The 21,702-nt window shown below is 38.2% G+C and overlaps 1 protein-coding gene across 2 annotated transcripts in view; it reads left to right on the top strand.

Annotated features, from left to right (window-relative positions):
• Positions 1 to 21,702, top strand: part of RASGEF1A (RasGEF domain family member 1A) — a 147,570-nt gene that overhangs the window by 19,066 nt on the left and 106,802 nt on the right. The gene's annotated exons all lie outside the window — the stretch shown is intronic.

Below are 21,702 nucleotides of genomic sequence, written 5' to 3'. Positions count from 1 at the left end.
GTGATATTAAGGCCCTTCCTGGAAGCCATGAAACAGAGCAGTCATTTTGGTGGATTCAGAAGTGGAAGTTGAAAGAAGACTCTCACCACCCCACTGGTCTCAATCTCTCTCATGCAGGCAGAATTCTGCTGGCAGGAACACCCTGAAACACGTTCTGATGCTCACCAGCAAGCAGCAGCCTGGGAAGGGGGGCTGGAGGGGCTTGGTGGTGAAAGGGACAGGAGCAACATGGAACAGCTGCGGTGCTTGCATCACTCTCAGTGCCTGGTTCAGGTCCCACCCTTGTGACCCTGGGCAAAATATGCCCAAGCTGGGCCTGACATACACTGAAATTCTGCTCTTTAGGCTAAAATCAGTCACTACTGATAAGTATAAGCATCAACGTGGCCAGACTGAACCACTGGTCAGAAGGGAAGACAGCGCAGATAGAAGGGCAACCTAGAAATTATTGCAAGACCTTTGTTCAGGCTGCAAAGTTTTGGGAGTTTTGTAACGTGTACAAAGTGCCAGCAACTCCAGAGAAGTTTATAAAGAGTAAGCATGAGGCAAGAAAGCTGATAGTTTAATTTAAGACTCCTGCTTACTAAAAGTAACAAACAGTAGAGAAGTCATTGCTCAACAGAGGAGAAGGTGTAACAGCTGTAACCTAGGGGTAGGTCAGAAAAGCTCTGGTTGCTTGGTTTTGGTTTTTTTTAATCTGGAGGAGAAAAGAAACAGTATCAAGATAAACAATAATCCTTGAGGAGGTTATCAGGAAGGTGGAGCCAGGCTCTTTACTGTGGTACTGCATGTGAGACAATGGGTATAGTTTAGAAAAACAAAAAAGAGTTTCACGCTGGGTATAAAGAACATTTTTTGTCATGAAGGTGGCCAAGCAGTGGAATAGGCTGCCCAGAGAGGTTTTGCTATTGCCCTCCTTCAAGATCAGATCAAATAAAGCTCTGAACAACCTGGTTTTTTCTCAGAGCTGACCCTGAGCTGGGCTGGAGTTTGAACTAGAGACCTTGTGAGGTTCCTTCCAGTGAGATTTAGCCTGTGATCCTGGGATCTGCCAAAAATAACCCAGACATAATTATAGAAAAGCAATCCATGCATAGGAAAGATCAATGAATAATTCAGCCAAGGGGAGAAGGCATGTATAAAAAGAGAGGAAAGCCTTACACATAACTCTTTCAGATGCATTTGGAGATATATTAACTCTGCTTTTGCAGTGTATAGAAGGTTCTATTTGGAGAAGACATGCTACCATACTAGTGAAGAAAACAAAATTAAAGTACTTTCTCATCAAAATTGTTCCACTACAATAACCTCCTTACAAAGCAGAGTGTTTATGATGAGTATTATTTTTACCAAGATCATTTATACTTCTTTCACTAGAGAGCATCATTTATTTATACTATTTCAGGGAAAATTTACTAAACCAAATGGACAGTAAAAGTCTTCACCCTATGTAGCAAGGAGTAGAATCTAGGAAAACTCTTCTCATTTCCATTCCTTAAAAGTTTAGTAGTTATTCTCCCATCTTTACAATTTTCACCATATTTCTTTTTCTCCTTTTATCTCTCTCAGTCAGTGGGTAAAAGGCAAATTGCACATTGTTGTCCTGTGATTCATCCTGAATGCAAAACCTCCCTTTTAGTATGACATATGGTGTTAATCACCATTTTCCTGTCACTTGATGTCAGAGTTGGCAATTTTCTAGCATCTTCACTGGGTGGCCATGTGTACATCATTTCCCATTTCTTTGCTGCATCCAAGCTTGGGTACCAAATGCAATTAAGTCCATGTATTTCAAAAGGGTTTTTTTTTTCTATTTTACATATTCAGAACCTGCTTCATGTTTAGACAGTGTTAGATTAAACTACTCTCAATCCCAGTGGATATAAATCAACACATCATTTAATACACGAGGTTTTTGTTTGTTTTTCTTCATCCATGCCAGTGTACTCCTCTAAGCTATTTATCTGGATGAGGGGAAGGCCAAGTACATTTTTCCACCCCTGCCAGTAAACTGATTGCTCTTTGGCTCAAGCTGCTCAATATATTCCAGACTAGAGAAGGGAAGTTTCTTGTCCTCAGCAGCTTGGCAGTGCTCTGATATGTTAAACAGATGCTTGTGTTTTACACCCAATTCATAACAACTTATCACCGGTGGACTTAAAGATCTTATACATTAATTCTTCTTGACTCCCAGAGGTCAAGATGTGCATTAAAACACCTCATTTGTTTCTCTTCCTCGTTTGTGCTTTGTGTTAATTCTATTGGAAACCTTTGTTTAGCTCAATTTGCAGCATTAGGATTTGCATGTGATTCTTGGAGCAGGTCCTTCTGAGTACCCAAGGTTTCTCAGACAATGCCACCGCCAAACCCCTTGTGTCAGTTCCCACCAGGAAGCAAACTCAAGGACAGCTGTGAAAACTGCAAACAATACAGCAATATATAATGAAATTGAAAAGCAAATGCTCAGTCTCACAAAAGTGTTTAGTTCTTGGACAACTGTCTATGAAATGAGCAGTTCAACATTCCCTTTTGTAATTCTACAGCTAATATATGTCAGTCTCCCTGCAGCACCAAGGGTAAACAAAAAATCTGTTTTGAGTTCACAAATACTCTCTTAAAATAAACCCTAAATTCTAGAAGTGTGTGATGTTAGGAATTATCTTTTTGCATTCCATTCACTCATTCCCTAATAACACAACTTCTCAAACAACTCATTGCCCCCTCCACACCTATACCATGCATTTTAATCAATTTACATACCATTCACTCAAAATTAATAATAAGTAAAATGACTACCACCCCATACTAGAACATTTCAGCCTAGAAAGTGATGAATTTACACAACACAGAACAATATGAACATGGAAAAGGTTTGCATGAACACTAATGCACGACGACTGTAGTAAAGTATCCAGCATAACACACAACAGTAAGGATGTTTTCATTATCAGGGTTAGGTCACAATCCCAATTGTTACAAAGTTCCCTCATATAGAGAAGGTAACAAGGGAAATTTAAATTGTGGGTATTATTGATAATCAAGGAGCAGAGCAAAAAGATAATATGAAGGAGACTGAGGAGAAAAAGGAAGGCACTAAGAAAAGATGGTATAGCAAGGCCAGAAGAAACAGAACATAAACATTATTTGAATAGCATAAAAAATGTATACTTGGTAGTAAATTTCACTAATTTCTGATAAAATAGCTCTAGTTAAAAAATAAACACAATTCTGTAGAAAAAGAAATTAAACTTAGTGATAATGCTGTATAGTATTATTCCTAGTAATAAAAATTGTGATTTTAATAAGAACCAAAACGAAAGAGTAGTCTCAGATAAATGTGGATTTTTTTCCCATGCTTTTTACTTGGCACATTTGTTACCCTCTCTGTCCTGGCCTTCATGCACAAGTAGAAAAAAACCATTTGTAAAGAGAGATGCAGAAACCCTGTTACTGCTACATAAACAATTTGGGTTTGAGGTCCTATCCACCATTTTTATAGCTCAGCTATGCACCACATAACAGCCTATCCTGTTCCTTTTGTGCTTACATTCAATCCAGAAGCCTTAACACCCATGCACACATGTTCTAACACAAAATTTTCTAAGTGTTGATTTATTGAAGGTGAATTAGCCTTGTGACAAATACTGGTTTTTTGGACATGTAACTCTGCTATCCAGTAGGGCTTTTGAAAAGCCACTGACAGCTTTTCATTACTGCTATTTTAATGTCTTTCCATAGAAGCATGATCTCCTAATTTATAGCTGTCCAATGAGTTCAGAAAATAAGTCAAAATCTTGTTCATACACATTGATCTCTACATTTCAGTGTAGACAGTGTGTTCCAACAAGATACACTGGACAAGGAATATATTCATTACTTTTTTTTAGGGGGTTTCATTCATATGACACGTCTTTTAAAATGTATCTGCATACTGTTAATTGTACATTGAGAAAAACACATTGAAAACAGACGTTTACCGAGAAGTAGCAAACTAAATATTAAATCCAAAACCAAAGGTCCTACATCAGGTTTTGTGTGCCAATGGCTTCAGACCTTCCTTTTGCTGTTCCAAAAGTATTATTTATGATGTCAGAAAAGGCTGTGTGAATCCAGGACTCTAAAACTTGCATTAGCACTTGAATTTTGTCACAATTAAATTCAGCAAAGTGAATAATGCAATTCGTGCTACTCCAAAAATCTAAACTTATTCTATAGGATTTATACTTTTATTTAGTTCTCTAATTTACCTGCCTCTGCCTGCAACTAACACATACCTCACTTTTACTTATCTCACTTTCAACATAGCCAGGGAAAATTGCCTCAGCATTCTGAAGCAGAAAACCAATTCCTGTATTCCAGGAAACTGAATTTTGGAAAGATAATGAGTCAGGGACATCCTGGTTATCAAAATCCCTGAATAATTTCAAAGCTGTAGGTCACAAATAGATCAGGCAGAGTGAGGTTGGACTGCAGTTTGATTACCTCTGGCTTTCCGCTTTGCCAGCTTTGTCTAAATTGGACACTTCCCCAGGTGAAGCCACGCTTGTTTTTGAAGCAGTCCTTGGTGCCTCCCTGCTGCCTGACCTATGTCAAGCCCTGTAATTCCCCACCAATGTTTACATCACCTGGTACCCCACCAGAAACAGTAATTTTGGGAATGCTGACCCACGAAGAACACCATATGGCTGCAGCTGTCCCTGAGTGCCACGGTGCCTCACCCACCTCACACGGAGCCAGATGCCATGGTAATTAAAAGCTGGACACCAGCCAGAGGCTACTGTACAGCACACTTTCAAAATTCTTCAATATGTAGAGATACAATAATTTTATCAATAATTAACTTCAGGAAAACAGATTTAATGAGAGTTACAGCAGCAGAAACAAATATAATCTAGGATGTGCATTTGCAGACAGAACTATGGCTCATCCCCACAGACACATTGTTGGTCTCATTCATGTTTAGATATTCTCTAACCAACTACAGTGCAGTGAACAGTCATGAAGGTGCATTTATTTTCACTCGTCTTTTAGCAATTGAATTCCACCTTTTTTGCCAATAAGAAAGCTTAAAAATAATTTTCACCACCAGTATGAACATTCATGCTTAATTGCACAAACATTTGTGCTAAACAAACCTCAAAGGGCTATGTCCTTTACCAAAGAAATCTCATTAAAATTTTTAAATGCATATTCAAAGGAAAACCTTACCTGGTATTTCTCCCTTAGCTCAGGGAGCACAGAAGATACATTACCCACAACTTTCAGTCAAAATTTTTTATGACCATCAAATTAAATGAAAATATTGTGATGTGGAAGATCCTGTACAGCAGCTCACAGACCTGACAAAAGTGCAATACACTAGCCAAACTTTCTTTTATATTCTTACAGAAGTCAAGACATATCTTCTTTACATGCACTAGAGAAAATATCCTTATTGATTATCAGTTCATCTCCTTCAAGATTAAAATTACTGAACGTTTCTTCACTACAGACCATTTTTATCTTCAACACCCTCAGCAGAGATCTTAAAAAACTGTGCTTACAAAGAGACAATATTTTTTTCTCTCTGAAGACAGAAAACCTACAGCAAATCTATAGAGTATGTTTGCATTTAACATCACCAGTTAACTGTGCCCATCCTTTGTCACACATCAACATTGGAGCCTGGCTTTTAGTGCCATTCTAGCTTATGTGCTTGGACACGGCCGCAGCAAAAGAAACACGACCATAATCGTTGGACTAGTTTTGATTTTACCGCTTATTTCACCTTTCTTCATTGCATGAACATTATAGCAAGAGGAACCTTCATATGAAATTATCACCTAGATTATCTCAGTAAGTAATCAAACTTTGATCTCTTTTACTGATTTCTATAGAAATACTCTTCAAAACTTAAAGTTATTTGTTTAAGGAAACACAAGAGGAAAAGGGTAAGAAAGAAATGCATAGGACCTACAGGCAAGTGTTTCTTGCAAGTTTTGGGAGGCCCACTTGCTCTAAGTACCTGGCATAATTGGGAGCAGAAGAAATGGCTGTCCATAAGCCTTTGTCTTAACCTGATTTAATCAGTGTGCATTCCTCTGAGCTCACAGGCACTGTTTCATTCTTTGCAAAGTTTCTTTGTCTGTTCTGGGAATTTGGAGCCTGTCCAATCTGATTAGTTCATCAATAAAGGTATAGAGGACAAAAGTACTCTTCTACAAAAGAGTTTGCTATTCATTCAGCAGCTTCATTTATGTTACTATCCTGGACACCTTCACGCAGGTCTCCCTTAGGACTGATTTACTGTTTTTACTTCTGAGAACGTGAAAAAGAAATAAAATCAGGCATGCACCAGTAATATCAATTAGAAATAAACACAACATGTCCCACTATGACCATCAGCTACTCAGAAAAGATATGGGCAGGGATAACTGAGTGTTGTACTGACAGTTGTCTAGAGAAGGGAAGATCCCACTGAAGTCACCCACTGGCCCTCTGGAACCATCACCCTGCCACTGCCCTTGCTCTGTGACTCAGGGCAAAGGCAGAAGCACAGAGGAGATGAGTGCACTGTGATATGAGCTGCTCAGACGCTGTGGGAACAGAAACCAGGTAACTGTCCTAGGCAGACAATTGCCTGGACAGAAAATAATATCTTTCCTAATGCATAGTAGCATCTATTAAAGGGAATATGAACTAAATATAAAAATAACATCCCTTTGGACTAAAAGACAGATGTAACAATTTAGTAAGGGGCATAAGTCTGCCTAGAAAGAACAAAATGACAAAGCATCAACTTTCCAATGTTAACACTGAAATTTGGCTATGCACAATTCACACGACAATCTAAAACTGCAGTCATAAAACAAAGACCAGCCTTTCAGCACTTTTTGGATCACAATTCACATGTGCAGATGAGGTCATGCCAGCCCTATGGTTCGTGGCAAGAGCATGACAGTAACCAAGACAATAACACAAATGCTTCCTGCAAGTTCCTCCTGTCAGAGTGTAGAGAACATGGTGACCTGAGTATTCTTTGCTCCAGATAAAGCCCAGTCATCTATCCTAACACAAGTTCTCATTAAGACTGAAGCTTGTCTCAGCTAATCAATTAATTCTTGCTTTATGATGCCCAGTTTTAGACAGCTGGTGCATAGTTAGGGGCTCAAACTGGGGAGCAAAGAATCCATAAGTTGTACCTCAACACTCAACAGAAGCAAAATTTAAATTCCTTGTGGGAAATTGCACAGGGTAGAAATCTTTCTGTGAGAATGGGATACAATATACAAGCATATTGCCCTACCACTGATATTCTTCTGCTGCATTACATTCTATTAACAGAGCACTAAGCACACATCTTTATTCCTCTTTACTTCTCTTAGATCTAATGCAATTAAATCCTCCAATTTGTGGATTAGTGTTGCATTTGAAATTTGATGGCATCTTTAGGAAAGGATGAACAACACTTTCATATTAACCATTCTTGAACTCTAGCAACTCCAGCACAACCTGAATCCACTTCTGAACTTTGAAATAGTTTTCATTAAACTTCAGTGCACCTCTGCTCTTATTGCTTTCTAGGCAGTTGAATGCTTATTTGTACAAAACCTTCTGAGTTATGTCCATCATTATTTTCAGGTTCATGGCTGCTTTAGTTTCCCTGACAGCAACAGAATGAGCTCATTCTCACATTCATTTGTTTTCCCACCAATAAATTTCTCAGGTCACATAAGTTCATTTCAAAGAGCTGTCTTCTTTTGCTAAGTGCCATAACATGTCAGTCATCCAGATGTGTGATGGTCTTCAGCTCCCAAATTCCCCTTGGACTGTCTCAGGACCCACCTTCCCCTGGCACTGACCCACAGGCACAATCCAAAGTTTACTGATACCTTTTCTCTTTACAGCATCCTTTAAATGTGCTGTACTTTCTGACCTGCAGTTCTTGGTACAAAAACTTCCATTCAAGAAAACACACTTCTGTCTATTCTGGTAACCAGCCATTATCGAATGCAAACTAATTCTTCCCTTTTGAAGACAGAGGTACCGTCTGGAGTCACAATAAAAACCATTTTAATAAAATTTCAAAAAATATTTTTGCTGTTATCTCTTGCTTAATAAACTCCAAAGTCATAACAACTTCTTTTAAGCAGAAGGGCTGCAAAGTCCAACCACCCAAAATTTCCCACATGTATGTGTACTAAAAAGACACTATAAATTTAGGACTCGATTCTTAGTAGGATTTCTGTATTTTATCAAGTCCCTGTGATAGTGCAGACAGAGTGAACAAAATGCCAAACTTCAATTTCTTCTTCCCTTTAGATAGATTAAATTTTTCTATCAACAGCTAATTATTTCATAGTACAAAACCTCACAACTGAATTTACAATTTTTTTTCTGAGAATCCGTATTTTCTTGTGGGCTAGGCTACATCTAAGCTACTTCAGTATTTTTTTGGCCTATGTTTTTGAGAACTTTTCAAGCTTCCTCAAAAATGTCTATGTTCTCACAGTAGGTTTTATGGAGGAAATCTTATTAACATTTTATAATATGATGAAGAGAGAAATTTGAGGCTAACTAAGAGGCACAGGGAATCCTCTGGGGAATGTTATTGTTGCCATTAAAACTGCAGAGCCATGTTTTTCTGCTCTTTTATTTAAAGATCAAATAAACTTTTAAATAAAAAGAAGTTATGGGTATGGAACATTGCTAGCCTGCCAGCTATTAGATAATTGTACCTTGGCACTTTCCACTCTAATGGTGGATTTGGAGAGATGTAACTCAGTTATGAACAATCACTGAAGTTGATTGGATATAAAGCAGAAATAGAGTGGAGTTGTTCCTATTTATCCAAGAAAGCTGTTGCTCATTTTAATGTTGCAGTTTCCCCTCATACTCTTCTGCTGCGTTTTGATTAAATAAAAAGGCCCAACAGGCAGACAAAATGAGGGAAGTTATTGCACTTATATAACCTATTCTGGGAATTTAAAAAGAGTAAAATCATCTTAGCATGCTCCCAGCTTTCATAAGAAAATAATCTACAGTTCCTTTTGTAATGACAATTAGCAAATCAAATACTCATTAGTGGTGGGAAAGTGTTTACAACAGGTCAAATACATGTCCTCTTTCATATTAATTTTAAAAAAATTATAAAATACTTGGAGAGAATTCAAAAACAGTTTACCAAAGTATACTTTGTTGCTACTTGTAACTATCAAATTTATCAGAGAATCTTGGGTTTAAGTGTGTGATTTTCAGCTTTTCCATAGATTTCATGCAGATTAAGAACCACACATCTCTACACGCTCAAGACTACAAAAATAGTCAAATGTCAGGAAGGATTTAAAGAAATTAACTTTTAGAAGTTAAATATATTGGGAATTCTCAAAGAAAACAAAATTTTCTAGTAGGCATGGAACATCTTAGACAATCAACTGTTTCCTCCTCTCTCTTTTCAACACACTCTTCCCTAATATATCCAAATTGTACCATTTCTAACTTATATCAGCTTAACAATCTTTTGCTGTTGATTAAGTCTGCATGCACATTCTTTCATCATGATCTTTTAAAAGTTCCAATGTTGTCAATCATTTAACTAAGCTAAATTAAAATACATGGATAAAACAGCCTGTCTTCACTAATGCTTTTTAAGGATACTCAAACTATTAACAAATTTGCAAAAATTTTTAACTAACGAGGGCATTAGTAATTAATAGAATAATCTTTCTTTTCTTTCATTAAAGATGAAATAATTAGACACCTGTCAGACTGAATTTCCTTCTGTTTATTCCTTAAACTGGCTCTCTAGTTATTGCAGAAAGGCTCCAGTAATAACTCTTAAACTGCCACCCTTATTTTAGATTTCATAATGGAAAGTTCTAATTTTTAGATGCTGAAATGTAAAGATGCACCAAATATAAGATCTTTTCTATGCACAGGTTCAAAATGGGATTTATAAACACCTGTGTAAAAAGATGGAGTATATGGGAAATTATAAATAAAAATATTTTATACTTTTATATCTTACATGCACCTAGTCTTCACTTGGCACCTGGTGTACTAAGAAAAGTGAGCATTAATACTTTACCCCATAACACTGAACCACGTGGCACCAGCTGGATGCAGGCTTTCTCCAGGTCATGCACTGGCCATCACTGCCAGCAGTCATAACTACAGGTAACACAAATGGGTTTCTTGTCACTATAACTACTGTAAATTCACTATTTATCCTTTACCTGAAGCACTGAATGCATTCAGGGAGAGGGAAATGAGCAACATCTGAAGGCAGCCAGCAGCCAGCACAGCGTGTCACCCTCATTTAATCATCATTCCTCATCACACGTGTACACCCAACCACAACTCCAGCTGTAAGGTACAGCTGGGACCTTTCAGAGGTCCCACACATTAACTGTTCAAGGTTTTCTGAAGACATCAATCGAGACAATCTGAGCTAGATTTGTCAGTAATGTGACAGGATCTCAACGTGCCAGGGCCAAGTTCGGCGCCTCTCATTCCTCCTGGCAGTGGATTCTTCAGGCCATGCTGTTCCTTTTATTCCTCCCTTTCCAGACCCCACATTGTAGAGATGCCCATGTGCAAAAACCTCACGAGACCCCCCCACATGCTCCTTGCTATCCTCTACTTCTCAACAAAATAGAGAAACAGACATTTCACTGAGTGATGAATTCCCTCCTAAAGCAGTGGTAAAGGGGAGATAAAGATGGTTTCTAAATTATACCAGTGGTGCACAAAGAGTGACTCAGAATACTCTCTGCTTCTGAGACATCACATTCAGCAATACACCTATTGGAATGGTTTCAAAACCCCTTTGGCTTCTGCCTTATTTTCTCCCAGACAGCACAGGCATGTCAGGCATTTTGCAGCCTGGGACAGCTACAGTTCACTCCAGTGATCCCCTACCAGTGCACAGGTTAATTGCTGTGACAGAGATTTTGGCAACAGCAAGTAGAACTTTCAACAAGAATTTTCCAGTGAAATAATCTCATTTTACAACTGTCATGGTTTAACCCCAGCCAGCAGCCAAACCCCACACAGAGATTCACTCATCCCCCCACCAGTGGGATCAGGGAGAGAATTGGAAAGGTAAAAGCCAGGATTGAGTTTAAGAGAGAGAACAAAATCTGCACACACAAGCAAAGCAAAACAAGGAATTGATTCACTGCTCCCCGTGGGTAGGCAGCTGTTCATCCACCTCCAGGAGGGCAGAGCCCAGTCACACAAAACAGGTGCTTGGAAAGACAAACACCAGCACTTGAAATGTTCCTTCCTTCCTTCCTCCTTCTTCTCCTCAGCTTTATCTACAGAGCATGAGGTCACAGGGACTGGAATGTCACTTTGGTCACTTTGGGTCATCTGTCCCAGCTGTGTCTCCCACCACCAACTTCCTCACAGTCTGTCAGTCGGAAGAGAAAGACCTTGGCTCTGTGCAAGCCCTGCTCAGAACAACAAAAACATCTCTCTGTTATCATCACTGTGCTCAGCACAAATCCAAAATACAGCCCCATGCCAGCCACCGTGAAGAAAATTACCTCTACCCCAGCCAAAACCAGAAGAACATAGCCTGAAGTCCTCAAAAGCCCATGAACCCATAATAATTATTTATTCAATAATTTAGCAACCATTTTGCAGTTCTATGTCATTTTTCCCTCTGTAACAACGTTCTGAATCAATATGCCATTAGAGTGTCAAAAATAGTGTAAGGATCAATGAGCTATAAAACTCACATTGCTGCAAAATCTTTATGTTTCAGTCATCTGTAAAAGCTGGTCCTTTGCTTCACTTGTTTTGTTTCTTTTCCTTCTACCTCAGGCCTTCCTCTGAAATGCCAGTCACTCATGGCCCACAACAGACAGGAGTCTCTATGACAGGTATATGAGATGAACTTGATAACTATTTGCTCTTCTCTGCTTGCCAGTTATTTACACCCCCATCCTGATTCTTCCCCCAGCTTTTTTTAAAACACCATTAGTTAATACTTGAAAAATCACCTTGTTTCCAAGCCCAGGCCTTAACAACAGCCTGTACCTCAAAAAAGGAGGGGAAACGGTCTTTAACACCAAGGGTTTTTGTTATTTCAGACAATTTTACCAGGGCTGACAGAACTACCTGTTCTCATTGCCACAGGCTCTGCCTTTCCAAAGAACACTGTGCACTGCTGCAGGAGATGAATAAGAGTTGTGGAGGAGAATATTGCCATGGAAATACTTACAAATGCCTTCATTTTCTGAGTCACACTACCACAGGGAGTTTCTGGCTTGCTGGGAATGACTCAAGTGTTTACTGCCCAGCTGCAAATTATATCCCAATTATGTCTGGATTCTGAAAGTATCCCCTTTTCTCATAGTTTTCTCTCAAGCTGAGCTCTACAGCTCCTCCTCAAGAAGTTCCTGTGTTTATTGGTTTTGCTTTTCTGTTCTCCTCTCCAAAGATATCCAATGGATGTCACAGCTCCCAAAGCAGATTGCTAGACTAAAAGCCTTTGCCCAAATACCTTTTGATGCTAAAAGGTATCTAAAAAAAGATAATTTTTTTCAGTAATATTCCCTGTTCCTCAGCTCCAGCACAGACATTAATAATCAGACCTTCATGAGAAACTATCATCTACTTTCAATATATTGTCCAGCTGCAGGGCAGCTTCACTTCCATCAACCCCCCCAGTACAAATTCATCCTTTGTTAGGACGTAAGTTACTAGGTGGTATTTGAGAGTTAGTTGTGTTTCTGTGCAGAAAGATTCTCCATAACTAATGCACACTTTTTGTATTTCCCCATCTAATATGCTGCCAATTTCTTGGTCTTTCTGAATAGTTTAGGCTCAGTAGGCACTAAGTATTAAATTTTAGTCTTATCATATGGATCTTTGTTTTCAAGTCTGTGAAATCTAGAATTTCTAATGGCTGCTCCATGTTCAAAATGTAATATTCATCAAAATACCTTTGAATACTTTAACCCCACCTACTAAGTGCTTTGACTAGCAAATGCAACAGAAGACAGTATCTTACTCTTTGCCTTTCTAAATATTTTGTCTTTATCTGCATAGTTTCATGATTTTTTTTTAAGTAAGGTGCAGATTCTTTTCACTTTGTAAGAGAGACAATTGGCAAATAACCTCTTATAAAATGAAGCAAGAATGACAATATAAAGGCAAATCATTTGCAGACAGTCATGTGCTGCCATACAGATTTGCAACTTAACTGTGTTTGTCAAGAGATAATCAGAACTACATGATGAGTTGCCAAGCAGAGCCTACTCAGTCTGTCCCTTGGTCAAGCTCTAATAAGTTACATAACTTACTGTAAGTTCTCTAAGCAACAAAAAAGTGTCAAGTCAAAGTACAGCCATCACCTTCCCAAGACTACTGTGGAAAGCCTGCCTCTCAATTTATCCCTGCACACTTCAACTCACATTCCCTGGTTCCTGTCAAAGCAATTGTAATTGGAAGCACAAGTTGTCATTAGGAAAGGCAGAACTGCATGTTATTGATCCAGCCATGCCTTTGTCCTCTCCCTTCACTGCCAACCTGTCCCCTTCCCTCAGGATGCTCTTGGTGATAAAACACTTGTTCACTTAATTACTTTCATTAATGATGAACCTCAAGCTTCAAAACATGCAACAAAGACAAGACACTAATTAGGTATTGAATTGTCTTTATCAGATTAAGTTCAGTTAATCCATTATTGTTCTCATTTAATTATTTCATGGAGTGCATCTTTTCTTCTTAGAATTACTGAAAACAGTCATCTTTTAGGCCCAGTATAGTCAGCTATTTTATTATGACATCCTTGGGAGATGTGTAGAAGATTTAAAACTGAAATATTTTCAAGCCAATTCAGAAGGGCAACAGGAAATGTCAAGAAATCTGAATCTCCTTCTGATAAAAGGGAAAAATCAAAGGCATAGGGAAAAATGCTATTTTTTAAATTTAGTAATCTTTTATCTGTCTTATAAAATTATTTAGCACCTGCTGATTTTTTTTCTAACCTCTGTAGCACCACATAAGCCTGTTGGTCTTAACCATAGGGCACAACTGTGACACCCTGATGGGCAGATTTCACTGCTAAGAAGCTATCTCCCTTCTTTCTCTTCTAGTGCAGAGTTGTAAAGTTATCTGTGGCACATCTCCTCCTCATAGCACTTTTAATGCAGCCAAAATGCTGATCCTGTCAGAGCAAAGATACTCAGGGTCCAGAAAAACAAATCATTCTAAATAGCAGCATGGCCTTGTAACAATGGATGAAATGTCTTCCATGACGAGTAAAAACATTCCCACTTAGTCCCTGAGCTCAGAAATATGTTTTCTCTAATAGTTACCTGCTCACAGAATTCCCACTGCTTCACAGATAATGCCTTCCCTTGAAGGGTAATTCACTGCAGAACTGTTCCCAGTAGAAAGCACAGGCCAGGCCAGCTTATCCATTTTTCAAACCTATATTGTCCTCCAGATGCACCCTTTAAGTCTTGCACAGTTCACATAACCTTGTGTCCTGAGGTATAAAATGCATACCCCTAAAAAGGGTGACAAAATCAGCACCCTGGCAAGCCTAGAGCTCTCCCATTTAAACACTTGGAATTTAAATAAAATTGTGGAGATCATGAGGTCAGAAGCACCTCAGGGTACCCAGTGGAAAGCTGGACTGAGGTCTCTAGATCAGATCTAAGCAGTGCGTGGGGGAGCCTCCCGAACCATCTGGCTATTGCTTGAAGGAGAGTCAGCAAGGATGGGGTTTTGTTCCTACATCTGCTTGGTGCTCTCTTTCACTTGAGGTTTTTTGTCTAATAGCAACAGAGGAGTTATGACCCGACTATGAGGAAGGAATTGGATTAATGGCTCTTCATCATACACAGATTTATGAATTAGCTGCAAGTCTACCACCTCTTTTACCACTATTTCCCATCAAATACACAGCATCAGCCCTTGAAAAACACCAGTTTTATAAGACTACACAAGTGATATACAATTAATAGTCTTGTGTTTATATTAAGGAATTGGAGTGGTTCATAATGCTACATAAATATATTACGTGTGATCAAAATCTTAAAAGAAAAAATGTAATCCCCCTTTAAAACCAATAGATCTATGTTTCTGATATAATAGTCTCTACAGGAGTAGGAAATAAGTCCATTCATATAAGAATAGGGTCCTCAATTACAATGGAAATAGTTAATAAGGAAAAAACTTGTCATGTCTGACTACAAAAGACTTTTCATAATTAAAGATGAAAACACAAGGAAGGTATCAGTGAGGAAGATGCTAAAGTTCTTGGAATGACAGCAGTGTTTAAAATCACCATAATCCTTTTTCTCTGGTAAAAGAGCAGCCCAAATAACAGAGTTCTGACAGAAGTGACCCCCAATGACAACACTTGTGACCAGCAGTGCTCTCTGTGAGTGCTCTCAGTTCAACCAACACCACCCAGAGAACACAAACCACTAGTAAAAACAGAACTAGTTTCACTTGAATCTCTTGATTTCCCTTGGATTAGCAACAAATAACAAATACATGACCAACTGTCAGGCATCAGCTCATTCAGACCTTTATTTGCATGTCTGCACTTCATCCCACTGAATTACACAGATGGAAAGCCCCCCAATGTGATAGAAGCAAAAAGAATTCCCTAGAGAAAAAAAAAAAAAAAAAAAAAGGTTAATCAGTTGAAAATGCAGCATGGTTCCTATCATAGACTCATTTAAATGGGGTATGTGCATTGCAGTGAAATGAGGCAGATAGAACTTCAATTCCTTACATTGTATTTTTCTTCTTATTAAATGTTTTAGCTGTTCCTGTCATGGAAATAATTCTCTTTTCAGGGGCTGCCCTACTTAAGGCATAATATGCATATGTGGCTCTCTTGAAACCAATACCACTTCCTTTACCTAAATTTGTAGCTATAAACCAACACATCAAGCAGTGGCTGAATATTTTTATGAGTTATAGTCTTTTGGGATTTATTTGTACAACATCCTTTTACCTATCCTGTTTTATAGTCATATTGACAATAATTAATGCACCTTTTTGGCCTGACAATAGGGATTCATTAGCATTCATAAAATGCAGCAAAAAAAAAAAATCACCTCTCATCCACAAACATTTTAGAAAGCTTAATGGATATTTTAATGGAAACAAAAAGATAAGGTTTGTCAGTAAGTAACAGACATGTTAGAGGGTATGCCTTAAAAAGGCTGCCTACAATAGTCTGAATAAAGCTCCAGAGAGTTAAAAAACCAAACAAAACCAGCTCCATACAAAAAAAAATCCCTCTAAGAATTTGCTCATAATACATATAGGCAGCAAATCCAAAACTGAAAAAAGGATACAAATTAATTTTGTGTCTCACGACCAAAGCTGCAGGGAACAGTTTACCAGAAATTCAAAGTCTGGTGAATAAGCCCCTAAAGGCTCACTTGGAAAAGCTTGAAAACTGACTGGCATTTTCCCATCAGGCATGGGATGAAAAGCAAACCTGAGAGCTGCCAATATTTATCTCTCTGCATTTGGAGACTGTGTGTTTTATCTGTGGAGGAAACCAGCTGGGGAGGGGAGAGGCAGAAAGGCTTTATGAAACCAGAACAAACACTTTACAGTTCCATGTTTTTTGCCCTCACAGAGACTTCCCTGCTGACATTAATTAAAATTTCTTTAAGGTTATGCACTTGAAAAGTTTGGGAATTATTTTTTTTTCTGAAATAGCTTATTAACCACATGACAGGTTTTGTTCTGCACAGTGCATTAAATGGACCAGCACCAGCTCCATCACCTTCAGAGCTGATCCTGCAAAGGAAAGGCTCCAACACACCAGCTGCAGCACATCCTGCTGGAAGCAGGTAAAACAACACTAGCACAGATATTTCCCAGGTTTCTTTGGCCCACAGAGCAGCATTACAGGAATAGTACTTGCATAAATAACCATGGATCCCTCATTCTCACTGATTCAGTCCTGCAGGCTGCGCTCCACTGGCCCTGCACCATCCAGGGCTCCTTTTCCAGAGTCTGTGCACAAAATATTTCTGTTTATACAACAGAATTGATACTGATTTAAAAGATGTTTACTCTCACCATAGATGGCAAACTTGGCTATCTGCCTACTTGCAGGATTGCTGGTTAGAAAAGCTGGGTGGTTTTGGGTGTGTGCTAACAACCAACAGTCTAGATTGGTAGCTGGAGCATTTTGAACAGATCATGAGCCCAGGGATGTTTGAAATAAATATTTTTTAAAAAACCAACAAGAAACCAATGTGATGTTTCTCCAAGTTTGCCAAGACTGCAGAACTTGGAAGCAAATCTTGTGAGAAAACATTAATATTGCCACTGTATATCTAATTTTTCCTTAGTATAAAGAGATCCATGAAATAAATCCTTGCTCTTAAAAAGTGCCACCATCACACACCAGCACCACATGCAATATAATAATTAAGGTTCTCTGTATTACTGTCTAAAATATGCTTTAATCAAACCAACACAGGTGACAGACGAGTGTTACTCTGTCCTAATTTACAACACGTCATCTGAAAAGACAATTTCCTTCTTATTGTTAATTGTGTCTGAACAGAGCTCACCAGAAGCTGTCTCAAGACAGAGGCCTTGTTTGAAGGCAGATGTTTCCATTGCTAATTAATTAAATATCAACACACACACCTTGGAAGGGGCGTGATGGAACCCTCCAGCAGCTGGCTGCTGAAAGGCATGATGAGCTTTTGACAGGCCAAATCATAACCCATTGCAGCTCAAGGAGCTAAATCTCAATTTCCCAGACATTTTGCTAAGCAAAACTCCATTTTTCTCGATGTTTTTGTAAATAATTCCTAGATTTCTCAAATAAAAGGTATTAGCTATAAACTCTGTAATTTTAATTGCATTTTATCTGCAACTTTTCAGATATGCAAAAAGTATCACTAAAAGATACTGAAAGATGATACTTTAAAGTCCTAACTGAGAGTACAACCCCAAGATTTAGTAGGAAGATTTTTAGGCTGAATAATGGGTAAGAGGAATTTGGAGTTGAGAGAGGAGAAGGAAAAAAACATCCACAATTTTCTTGACTTCTAGTGTTGTGTCAATGATTTGTGAATTAACTGCATACCTTTACCTTTGGGATTTTTTATTTCAGCTAAGGAGCTAACAAAACAAGAAAAGAAACAAAAAACCTTAAAAAACTATTGTCACCCAAGACAGTTACCAAATTATGTCACATTCTAAGTGGAAACCATCTTAGCCTGTAGAGATCAATTTTGGCTTTGAAAAATTTCACCATGAACTTTTCTACATTACTTCACCCTTCACAATGTAGTCACATTGACATGCCACAAAGGTAATCAGGAATTAATTTCTGGGTATTAACCTCTTCAGTGGGGAAAAAATTGTCAAAAAAGGGAAATTAATATCTTTTTTGATGGCATACATGCAACTTCAGTAGCAACAACTTGCTTCTATCTGCCAACACAGAGTGCAGAACTTAGCTGAAGTAATAAGTACCAGCCCACTAAGCTTCTCATTGAGATGAGTTCACTATTGTAATCCTAACACAAATGGGCTAAAAGCTGTAAATAGTGGGAGTACAACTATTTTGTGATATCTGAATACACTGTAAGGAAGTCTGGGTTTACTTGTTTCTGGGCATTTAGTGGAGAATCTGCTTCAAAATTTGATGCAGAAGGAATCCATTCCAGAGAGAAGTCAACTAGTATACACGTATAAAAGGAATAGAAGAAAAGATGAAAAACGAATTTTAAAAAGGGGACTAAAAGAAATTCTAATATTTTGGTTTGTACAGATGAATACTGAGAAGATTTTAAAAATCTATATTTTTAAAAAGCCCTAAATTCAGAAAGGTTCCCAAAGCACTTGTCTTTGACCAGCTGTTCTCCATGTTTCACAATAGCATGCTTTATAATTCACGTTGAAAGGGCATTTAATTATGAGAAGTGTTCTGTGGGTTTGCTACACAGTTGTCAGTGAAAAGAGCTGTTGAGTAAATTAAGCAATCTCCTGGTTGTAATCAATCATGAACATGGGTTACACAAACTGTCAGTCACAGAAAGCAATTATTGAGACCCCCACATGATTGAAGTTGATTAGACACAAATGTTTTCAGTGCATTCAATGGAAGTTTTGAACACTCAGCAACTCAAAGGGTCAAGCCTCAGCTTTATGTGGAACTGGCTTTTCCATGCACATCACACCAGCAGAAGAGCTGCACTGCAATTAGTGCAATCACTACAGACAAAAGGATATAACTAAGATTAAGCAACACACTGGTTTTGTATAATTTTTTTTTGTCAGCAATCTGCACCTGTTTGTTTTATTGTAATTCCTTAAGAAGAGCTCTCAGTGGAAGTGGAAGAAAATATCTCTTTAGTGAAGGCCACAGTCAAACCTGACTCCGTGTTCAGGACCCTTAGATAAGCTTATCTTCAGTACAGTCTGAAGGAAATGATAAGAAGGACCTTGCTCCTCTCTGTTCACATTCCTACTGTATCACTACTTGTTTTGTGGAAATTAGCTCCTGATTAGATGGCTGGAGAAACAATACCTAGCTATGGGATGTGATTTGCATTCACATTATCAGGATTTAACTTTTCGTCCATGTCTTTACAGGTAAAAAAACTCAGCAGTATGATAGTCTAATAAAATTCAACAAACCAACCCAATCAATTGTTTATAAACTGTTTATAAAAATTTCCCTTTTTTTCCTGCAAAGCCTTTCCCTATTCCCTCTTGGAGTAGATTACTCTGGCATTTCTGGGGTATTTTTTCAAGTAGGATCATCATTCTTACAACTTAGCCAGGCCTGATTTTTTTAAAATGCTAGTTGCAGTGTAAGACTCATAGAACTGACCTGTAATGGTAACAGCATGGTTTTGGAGCATGAAGTTACATCCTCAGTCTCTAACACATTTAACACAGCAACACATGCTTGCAAGACTTCTTCATCTAACCATAGGATTGGTTTCTCAGGGAAGACATATCTGGTACTGTATAAATTAAATTAAGAGGTGCATAAATACCTCTTCTTTAAGTATTGCTTTTGCCAAGGGGCTTCTTTATTAACTCTTAGTTTTTAAACAGCTGCAAGCAGTGGCAGTAGAGGAAAACCTCAGCATGCTTGGTTCAAGAAATGGAGCTTTCAAACCTGCTGGTTTCTTAAACTGTAAAAGCTTATTGGAACAGAAAGAGCATCCTGACATAAGTAAAATAGGGAACACTAATCCAATAATTCTCTGCTTTGAAATACTAAACCAAAAGAAAACATCAAACCCACCCCTCACACAAAGACCCTGAATCTATAATGGTAACCACAGCCCAGCACTGCCTTCACTGGTTCTGAGGTTTATGTCCTGCTCCTCTCCAGCAGTAAAAAGTTAAGTCTTGTTAATGCAGAAAAAAATAACACTATCATTAATCAAACTGACATGTGTTTCCTCCTGACCTGAAGTAGTGAAACTGATATTCTCACTACTTTTATTTTCAGTCTTAACCCCACACTTGCTTGAACCCTTGATAGCTGCTCTGTTCCCTTCTCTTGCCCTTATCCCAGACACCTTTCTGCACAGCATATACAAAAAAACCCAACAAAAACTTAAGTGAGGTAGTGTGAGTTATTCATCAATATTTCATACCTGTGGGTAATTAATTTCATGACTGTCTATAGTGACAGCAAATTGCACTACTGCTTTGTATTAAATGTCAGTATTGGAAATGGTTTTATTTATACGTTACTGAAAAATGAGTTTGTTGTTCCTTATGTTCCTGCAGCACATTTGAAAGTTAATTATAAGATGTAACTAAAGCTAGTGAAACAATAATTCAGTGCTGTTGAACAAGGACAGGCCATTTGAGAAAAGGCATTTTCCAGCAAACTGTGATCCATTAACATAATAGGAACCACAAAGCCAAGGCAGCATTTGTCACCACAAACAAATCATATATTTACTTTGGGAGATAATTCAGGTATGATGAAGACAAACCACAGTGAGTTTCTCAGCTAGGTTTAGGAAAGGTGTGAGATTTGTGAAATAATACACATTCACCTAATATTAGATTTAACATAAATCACACAAACACCAGAGAACCATTCCCTCCAATATCCCACCTGCAAAACTGCATCCTTATGTCCAAACTGTAATGATGCAAAATAGGCTGCCTCAGGATGAAAGTATAAAATATGAATGTGCTAAATGAAATATTCTAGGGACCTGGCAGTCTTGAGATTGTAAGTATTAACTGAGATTTAAGACATGGACTAAATTCCAAGCTTTTCTTGTCTCTCTTCCAATGCTACCTTTAGAAAGAATATAAATTTATTTTCTGCTTAGATTATTGAAATTTTCTCTTGAAGGATTGTCTCTTCCTACCGTATTAAGTCTCCCAAGTATAGAAGACAAAAACTGAAATCAAGACAACTCAAGATAGCAATGTAATTAATGTACATCCTCAATGTCTATCAGTCTTGGGGTATTTGCAGAGCATCTCACTACTTAGACAAAACCTGGGAAAAAACTTTTCTAGTCAGGACAGGAGACAGATCCACCTCTAGGTGTTCAAGTGTCATGCACCAGGAGGGTTTTTTCAGTTCTTTTTGCTCCTGCTTTCAGAAAATGATAATTTCAAGGTACTCCGACCTGGAGTGGACTTTTCCCCCTGAAGACAGTCAGGTTGGTGGCAGCAGCCCAACAATTCCACAAGAGTGTTTGCAGAGCCTGAACTGGA

Source organism: Ammospiza nelsoni, chromosome 8 (assembly GCF_027579445.1).
Source record: "Ammospiza nelsoni isolate bAmmNel1 chromosome 8, bAmmNel1.pri, whole genome shotgun sequence".
NCBI classification, from domain to species: Eukaryota; Metazoa; Chordata; class Aves; order Passeriformes; family Passerellidae; genus Ammospiza; species Ammospiza nelsoni.
This window is presented reverse-complemented; position numbering and strand designations above follow the sequence as displayed.